General features: G+C 47.6%; 1 non-coding gene across 1 annotated transcript; it reads right to left on the bottom strand.

The window, feature by feature from the left end:
- Positions 1–8,702: 8,702 nt before the first annotated feature.
- EV420DRAFT_t324 lies at positions 8,703–8,774 on the bottom strand. Its single transcript has one exon. It is a non-coding gene; the product is annotated as a tRNA-Glu (tRNA).
- Between the last annotated feature and the right edge of the window lie 535 nt (positions 8,775–9,309).

Here is a 9,309-nt window from a genome sequence, read left to right as displayed (position 1 = left end):
ATTCGTTTTTGATGTCTCCTAACGCAACACTGGCCAGTGGCTAATCACATTAGCCTGTCACTTTTTGTGCTTCTAGTGTGTAGTTATATTCTTCATCACTCATTGATACTTGCGAGTCCCTGTAATGCTGTCACCTGTGGAATTGACACGCTCTTCGACTCCTGCCTCCGATGATATGGCAGCGCACTGAGGAATACCTTCCTCACTCTGCAAGCCATGCTCTGCTATTGTTTTCGGCTGCCGTTTCGTATCCTGGACCGTTGGCCCGCTCCTCGTGTGCAAATTGTTTATCTATCTCCGACCATACTGTTACTAATAGAGTCTTCTTTTTTTGATTGCTTGTGACGCTTTCAACTACGATAACCTTTTCTCTCCATCGTCTCAACTTTCAAATAGCGAGGGTGGAAGATGTCTTCTCTCCATGAGGACTTGCAGCACTCGGGAATCTTGGCAGAAAAACAACTCTCTTCGGCCATAGTCTCCTCTGAAGTAGCCCGAGTCGATGGAGTTATTATCGAGCGTTCGGGAATCTTCGGCCCGCTGTTATCAAAGCTTTTTGAGAGTGGTGTCGAAGGGAGGGGAGTAGAACGAGTCCTCGAAGACGAACGCGATGGAACACGTACTTGGAACATGTAAGGCCAATTCTTTGCTATCACACCGGCTTATGCTGATTTGCGCGCCATGATTAGCTTTTTCTTTTGGACGTAAGCGAAATATCTCACCGGAAGCACTGAGATCTTGATGTTTGATGTATCATGCCTTCAGTTCCGTGAATCTTGTCCTTTCAAACCTCTCTGTAGGCATTCTTGCGCAAGATATATTTTCCCTGACATTTCCGTGAGTGTTTCCGTGGATCAAAGATTCTTGACGTAATTCCTCTTCTATCACAGACATGCGATCGCGGCGATAGTGGTCTTTGGTTTCGTATCAGCGGTGCTCACTTCTCTTGTAGCAACTCTGGGGCCAAAAACTGGGCTTCGTACGATGATAATCGTGCGCTTCAGCTCCGGATACCTTGGGGGAATAGTGTATTCCGTACTCAATGTTCTATCTCTGTGAGGTTGTCATTCTGTCTCGTGCTTTTCGCACTCATGTTCTCCGCGCGTAGACTTGGATTCGCGGTTACGTGCATCATTCTTGGCGGTCAAACTCTCGCATCAGTAAACGCGGGCTCTCTTCCCCTTGTCGTCGGCGTTATCATTGTCTCTATTTGTAGCCTTATCCCGTGTTTCATTGGATATGATGTGGTGCACACTTACGAAAGATATGTATGGATTCCACTTTTCGTGGTTATGTTTTTTCTCTGGGGATTAGGCGGCCATGCAGGTTTCGGTATTCAAGCACAGAAATCCTCTGAGGAATCGGGACGGACTCTGACTGCAAGTATGTTGAGCTTTGGTGGAATTGTTTTCGGAACTACTGCAGGTGTCAGTATTACCGTCGAAGGATAATACTTCTTGGGATTAACGGCTTCTAGTGGGCGACCCTCTCGGCTGATTATAATTGCCGGCTTCCAGTGAACACGTCTGCGACGAAAGTTTTTTTTCTCACCTTTTTCGGGATCTACATTCCGACTTCTTTCGCCGAAATTCTTGGTGCGGCATTGATGACCATCACAAAGGCTGGGTATCCCGAATCCTTTGAAAGCGGAAGTTTGGGCGGTCTTCTCGGCCAGGTCCTGATGCCTTGGAAGAGCTTCGGAAAGTTTTTGCTCGTGGTTCTGGCTTTATCTGTGATGTAGGTTATCAGACTTCTCGCTTTGAATTTTGGAGTAACGCATTTTGATTTAGCGCTAATAACATACTGAACACTTACTCCGTCGCATTGTCTATCCAGGCACTTGGCCGTCCTTTTGGAAAAATACCTCGCATATGTTGGACTGTCGTTGGGTGGATTATATACACAGTGGCGGGCGTGGCAGGCCGAGAACATTTCGCTGAGATTCTATCCAATTTTCTAGCAATTCTCGGATACTGGTCCTCATTCTTCATTCTCGGCATACTCGAAGAGCACTATATATTTAGGAGGCAAACTGGGTCGCTTGGTGGGTATAACCTAGACGACTGGGACACTCCCGGAAGGTTAGTCAGATATGGTTTATACTTTGAATGTTGAGAACCCATCTGCCTTGAAAGATTACCGGTTGGAATTGCTGGTATACTCGCAGGATGTTTCGGTGCTCTGGGGGCCATCATCGGGATGTCTGAAGTGAGAAAGATGATATCGTCTCTCTCCAGGAAATGAATTTCATCTTTAGGTTTGGTATACCGGCCCGATAGGGAAAATAGCTGGCAATGCGGACGTGGGATGCGAGGTAATTTTTTTCCCCGTTCTTACTGTATGTTTGAATGTTACTTGTTCTAACAATATTCGTCCACAGCTCGCGATTGCGTTTTCTGCTATAACCTATCCTCCGTTAAGATGGCTCGAAATCAGGATATTTGGAAGATGATGATATCGACTTCGATACGTGAAAGCGGCAGTATAGAGGTTATTTATGACAGGATTCCCCAGATGACTAATGTCCACCTTCGTCGCCTCACTTCCTAATTGGCGTCAGGGGTACCAATGGCAGAATGTATGAACATAAAGTGTATTTGTCTATGTCAATGACAGCGAGAATTGAATATGCTCCGAACAGAAAGGGTGCTATATTCATCCGCTAGCCATATCACTTGGCCAGATGCCGGGTTTTCTTCGGTGCATTATCACTGAAGTAGGACAAACTTACGTAGGTATCAGGTACGTACTACTGCTAAGCGAAGGAGGCGCATCGACACGAAGGCGCACTACGCGAAAGAGAGAGGAATTGCAATGGAGACTACACTCCGGCCTTTTTTTGGGTCACCATTTCTAGTCCCCATATGTAACCACCAATCCTTCTTCGCATAACTTCTTCCATTCTGCAGCCACTTGTGGATCATCTAGAACAAGCGGAGAGTCAAGGCCAGTTGCCGTAGCAATGTTTCGTCCTCCTTTTGCCGCTTCATACGGGAAGCAATCATGTCCACAATCAAACATTACAGCCTGTGTACGTAGACTGGCGCAAGTCGAGCCTTGTCAGGCGAGGAAGAATATCCTGGCGATCACTTCCCCGAACGAGTTTCGAGATAAGCGCTTTTCCTATGTCCTTCGCGTGTAGCGTCAAATGACTGAGACTTTGAGCTGCAGATAGAAATCCTAGGAGACGTTTGGTGTTTCTCGTCTGAGCAGCGAGATTACAGGACACCTTTAAATACGTGATCCGGTTATCAGGTGGTATAGCCGGGAATTCGACTGGCCCATTGTGGTTGTAATTTAGAAAGATCAGGTCAAGTCTCGGTGTTTTTATGCCCTTGAAAAATCGGGCGAACGGATGTAGATGCGGGAGCGTTTTCTCCTGCTGAAATAAATGTAACGTTGGGCAGGAGGACGGGCACGTCAGATTCGTCGCGTGGAAATGGAGGTATCTTCGAATCGCGAAATGTAAATGAAAGGGTCCTGAGGGACGCATCGGCACCTTGAACTTTGTCCAAGATTGCGAGGCTCCGTAGACTGTGGGCTCCCCGGCTCTCAAGGCGAATCAACTGTTTCCAAGGCAATTGAAATTGAGCTGCGGCTTGAGGATCTACGTCTACATCCTTGAGGGAAGAGGTTAAATGGAAAGTATTGATAGGAGAGAGATGTTCGGTGTCTCCTGGAATGCCTCTGATGATCAATGTGGAAAGAGAGACCAGAAACCCGGCATACGCGGAAAGAAATTTTAATGTCTCGCGAGGGACATCAATACGTAGCTGTTTCCATCGAGATATGCTCATGAGCAACATCGGGAAGGTTGGATAATCGGATAAGTCGACTTTACTGTCGATCCTGAGAGCAAGGTTGCAACTTGGCGCCCTCTGAAGACATAGCCCAAGTTTAAATGACAGAGATCTTGCGTGATTTGCTTGATAAGAGGGAAAATCGGGGGATATCGAAGACCATAGGCGCGATGTGGAGACAGCCACGTGTCTCCACTTACGGGAAACCTGCGATATCGTCCATGGTGGCAATGTTGTATTAAGGGAATCATGAGGTGTGTAGGTTGCGTAGAAGTCGTCCCAGTCTTTGCCACAATAGGCGAAAATTTCGCGTAGAATGTCATCAGATAAAGAACGAATAGGGTGTAATAGCGCTTTGGCGTTCTTTAAATGTTCAGCAAAAACATCACGTTTGCGAACAAGACCGTCAAGCATTTCTCGGGCCAGAACAATCTTCTGTTCAAGGTCCTCTACCAAGCGGGAGGATTGAGCCGCAGTTTCGGCCAGTTCCAAACGTTCCTCATGCAAAGGGGGAACGTTTGATTTTAAGAGCTCTTCCATCCTGGCGGAGAGGGGCTTTTGCGCAGGTTCTAGTCGCAAGAATATATGACAGCAAGTAGCACACTCGCGAGTAGGCAGAAGCTGTTCCACGGCTGCCATAGTATCTTGCATGATGTCTAGTAAGATGCATTGCTAATTTTATAAAGATTCTAGACAAACTTAGACGACCATCGGCCCGAATTCAACGGAGTTTGCAAGGCGCCAGTGCGAAAGCCATCGAAGTTCTACAGTCGTGCAGTCAGTATTAAGTTGTCGGTTCTCAACCTTCTTATTCACAGAACGGTATGATATCAAATTCTGCGGAGGTACTGGGGGGATTGATAACCAATGTCCTAAAAGCCGGACTCAATGATTGGTATGAAGATAAGTCGTTCAATAGCTCCGGGAAGTTCAGAATAACTGAGCCGAAAAAACAAATCGTGACTTCACCGTCGCGACGCGTCTAGTTGATGCCAAACAACGACAAGCAATCGAATGCTGCTTTCCCGCTTCTTTTCCTACTTCCACTATGTCCGTCGTGCTGTTCCTACATCGTATAACGCTTGGAGGTACCTAGTGACTAGTAATGTAAGGGTATTCTGCTCTCACGCCTGAATATCGCTCATTCCAGCCGTTTCCAAGACCCAGTGTTAATAGAGGAAACAATTCTATCCTTGAACCGATTCGAGAACCGTTGAGACTCAACAACACCGACGCCAAGGAGCCTATGATAAGGAATTGCCTTTGGCGTGGATGTTCAAGGTGTGTCTTTTCCCACTACTGTCACGAATTGCTCAATAACAACGATAGGTGACTCGCGGACAAGGGTGCCTTGCACCCTTGGTTCTTGCCAAGATATATCGACATTTACCTTCGAGAATGAGTTATACAGTTCTTGGAACTGTAGTCTGAATCAGCGAAAAGGAATGCCGTGGTGCGTTTACGTCTGTTAGGTCAAAGGTCGTCATTAACATCTTCGGATAGGCACAGCTGTATGCTAGGCATACCCAGTCCTGACCAAACCCTTCTGATGGTCGAAGATCCGACCTTGATGGATAGCTGGGCTAGCCAGTCGTAGAGCTCAGCCTATCTTTTCCCAGAGGTCTGGTTTTGTCAAGTTGGGGCGAGCTAGAACCGGAAGGCAGGAACATTCGTCCTATCGTGGAATTCAGGCGCATATATCGACCGCCTTTGTCTGCTGGAAGGATGTTGACCAATATTTGTCGTTCGGGTATAGACACCATGCGGTGGGACCGCGCTCTATATTGTTGGCTCTTCAATCAAAGGGAGCAAAGTTAACCCAGGCTTTCTACCAGACGGTCCCACGGAATCGCATTACTGAAAGGTGGCGGCTGTGGCACTCAACCCGTTGTTTGCTCTGATGCTGGCCCGCGGTGTGTCTGTCTTGTACGGAAGACACGAACATGTACTCACACCTTGTCACAAATTCATTTACTCTGGGTTTGCGCGCATTGTATGCATTGACATGCATGGTTTCAATGCGTGCTTGATAACTGTCGTTAGAGGTACGGCATATATTTAAGCTTCCATCTTTCTTTTCTGAATTCATCTGCCGTCTAGCTCGTCGTCCGCGGAGTGTTTAGGACAAGTTATGTTCTTAGAACATTGTGGCCATGGGGTCTGTCCACCGGGTTCGCGTAATGAGCATCATCAGGAGCACGGCGAATTCTCTAGCCAAAGGAGATTGGTGGGTATACTCTTAAACTCTATTTATGTTCGATCCGCATGCTGATAGTGCAACCGGCAGTTCCACCTCCGAATTCTAGGCTTTTCACTTCTGGCCCTGAACAACAGCGTAATTGGCTCCGTACAGTACCCTGTATGTTTGGTATTTTTATAATGACATGTCGGGTTCGCGTTATACTGATGCAGGCCCATATATGGCTGCAGGTGACAGCATGCGTGTGCACAAGAGGATCCCTAATATGCACCTCGCACGACCAAAGCAACTGGATCAGAAATAAATCTATGGTGTCTGTATGTAGCTTTCTACTTTCGTCAGGTTGCTAGCTTATACTATTAATAAATTTTAGGGTTAGAAGTATATCGTATGCCGTGCCGACATAGGCCGACGCTGCCCTCCTCACACAGTGTTCGACTTAGACGACGGTGTGTCCTCTAGAACGACCTTGGGTTCAGACTGGAGGTAAGATCTTGACCATGCAGCATCGCTATTGACTGCTTACATCACCAATCGCGGACACAGTGCTTTTTAAGAAATGTTTGTGGAACGCCCTATCCTTCCACCAGCTCTTCTTTGGTTCTCTTCCTAGACATGGCAACAAGTGGGGCTTTGTGTAGCTTGGCCGATACGAGGACGAAGAAGCATACTCCCATTCCGCCCGATCAGACAGACCCCCATATTTAGCACCCTTCATGGCGTGCCTTCATTAAGGATAGGGCTACAGTATAGCTTGTGCAGTAAGACCAGACATGGTCGCATGGAATGACACGAAAATCACATCTTGTACGTCTTTGCCCCTGCTCTATATCTTTCCCTCTTCAGATGTACGTTCTTCCCCGCTTACATCCATCCCTCTAGGGTCTGAAATTGCCGCCCAGGAACCAGTCCAGATGCAAGGTGCACATATCACGTTTCACAATAATTGACGACTATAATCTCATGTTTTTTTTCAGTCAAACTGCTTTCCGCTTGTCAAGATCATCTAAGCCGAAGACGTCCTAATGTCGAGACACCATTCACCTTCGACGAAAGGATGAGGCTAGCTATCGACTCCCTTCTGCTGTTGTGATACTTTGGGTGTTCTTCTAGCTCACAAATTACTCCTGTCCGTTCCGCCCAAGAGATAAATATCCTCAATGCATAGCTTTCGCTTGGCCGTCGGATATTCTAATCGGTCACTCCTTTACGCCATGCATCCCCTATCCTGTCGATCGTCTTTATATATTTCCTCCCTGCCCAACCCACCTCCCCAGTGAAGATGCGTCTCTCCCTCTCTTTCCTGGTGTTGCCCTCCCTCGCCGCCTTCGTTGCCGCTTACTCGGCGCCTGACCCGGTTCCCGGCGCATCTTTCCATCAAGTAAATGCTCGCGACCTACGCGTCCGCGCCAAATACCCTGAGTACTTCAAACGCTCGACCCCGTCAGGCATAATCTGTGGGGCAACTAGGAAACGGTCGCTCCCCGCTGATGCTACCGATGTCCCACCCGAGCAGGTCCTCCATCCGCCGGAGATGGCTGCCTTCTTGATTGGTGGAGGAAAATTTGTGTCGTACGTGCTTCATCTCTAGGGTTCATTTGGTTTGCTTATCAACGTTTAGTGAGAATGGAACCTCCTATTTCGACGAACATTTCATGCGCAAGCACGCTAAGGATGTTGCAAAGTTCAAGGCGGGTGCACCTAAGACTTGGCACGACTCTCTTCGGGACAAGGTCTCGGCAGCCATATTGGATATCTCGCTCCCGGCGTATAAAATGTGGAGGAACCAATGGAAGGACCCCGATGCTATCCTTTATCTCGCTCCCAGGTACGCGTGCTTCAATGACAGCTAGGGTGAAGCTGACGTTGAGCGCTACAGTACGGTAATCCGCGCCAAGGATCTAGAGGCCTTGGAGCTGGCGTTACTGGAAGATCCCACGTTTGAGGAGATATACATCGAAGGCTATAGGGTTACGAGGCGATGGATGGAGGCGGCGGTGGAATTTGTCGCCTAAGACGGGTTCTAGCGTGGGAGAGGTCTAGACCGGTCAAGTCACTTCACTCGTATCTACACCCCTGATACACTTTAGATCGTTTATTCTTGTTCGTACTTTCATGGTTATTTACTTTATATTTTTATTTCGATATCCATTATACCCTTCCTTCTACTTCCTGACTTCGTCTGGTCTTATTCGTTACAAATCTTTTAGAAAGTACTCTCTTTACCGATGGGCGACGTTGTTCCACGCGTGTAATCTGACATTCCGTCCTTTCGGATACTGATGTGCAGTACTGTAAGGATGAATACTTCGGATTCTGACCTTGCTCTGCCTATCACCTTCTTTCTATCGTCTTGAGTGTTTTCTTCGTTGTTCTCAGTCCAACATGTCACATTGAAACCCGCGTATATTTTGGTAAGCGTATACGGTGTGCCTTGTTATTACTCGAGTCAAGGACTGCTTTTGGATTCCTAGCGCACCACTTCCATGCTCCTTACTGTATCCTCCGATATTCTCTCTGGGTAAAAGTGCGAACGTCTCTAGGTAAAATAACGTATCAAAACACCCCCTTTAGGGAGGGGTCAGTACAAAACCGTATCTTACCCCTCCCTGGTTTAGTACGCAGCCTACGCAGCCCTAATTGCGAGTAGACTCTAGACTAGAGTCTCGAGTCCAATAAGAAATATGAGGCCAATCTTTAATTTCGGATACGGGGAATCGAACCCCGAGCTGCCGCGTGAGAGGCGGCAATGTTAGCCGTTACACCATATCCGATGCTTTTACTGTATACGGAAGGACGGTGTTCTACCATCGGCCATACTCTCCATCTCCACCTGTCAGCTCGTGCGCTTGACTATGAGACTATGGCTACTTCTGGCTTATCTTAAGAGAGAAACGTCTCCATGGTGCACTCTTTACTGGTGAGAGTTTTTGTTGAGGTATCCTATCAGGCCGGCACTTCCACATGAGGACGGCGCCAGTAAATACATACATACAGTAGTTACGTGGCATTTTTCTTAATTGAACTTTACTTCTTGCGCCCATCTCGTGATCGTTTAGCACCCATCAAGCGCCCGTTCGGTGTCTATTCAGTGCTTCTCAACCTTAATTCCTCAACAGTTTTCACATCTGGGAGCTGTGCGCACGCAGCACAGTGTGCTAGAGGGTGCTAGGCTGCCGGCAAAGACCATCGCTCAATTCTCTGCAGCTTTCCCATCCATCTACCACTCATAGCTTGCTATAGATCCTTCGGACCATGTTCTACTTCATACCCATGCCTCTCCTTCTCTCAAACAAGCCAGCCTCGAAC

The sequence above is a fragment of the Desarmillaria tabescens genome, assembly GCF_030435595.1.
Source record: "Desarmillaria tabescens strain CCBAS 213 chromosome Unknown EV420scaffold_166, whole genome shotgun sequence".
Lineage (NCBI taxonomy): Eukaryota > Fungi > Basidiomycota > Agaricomycetes > Agaricales > Physalacriaceae > Desarmillaria > Desarmillaria tabescens.
The sequence above is the reverse complement of the archived record's forward strand: the minus strand, read 5'-3'. Positions and strand labels throughout refer to the sequence as shown.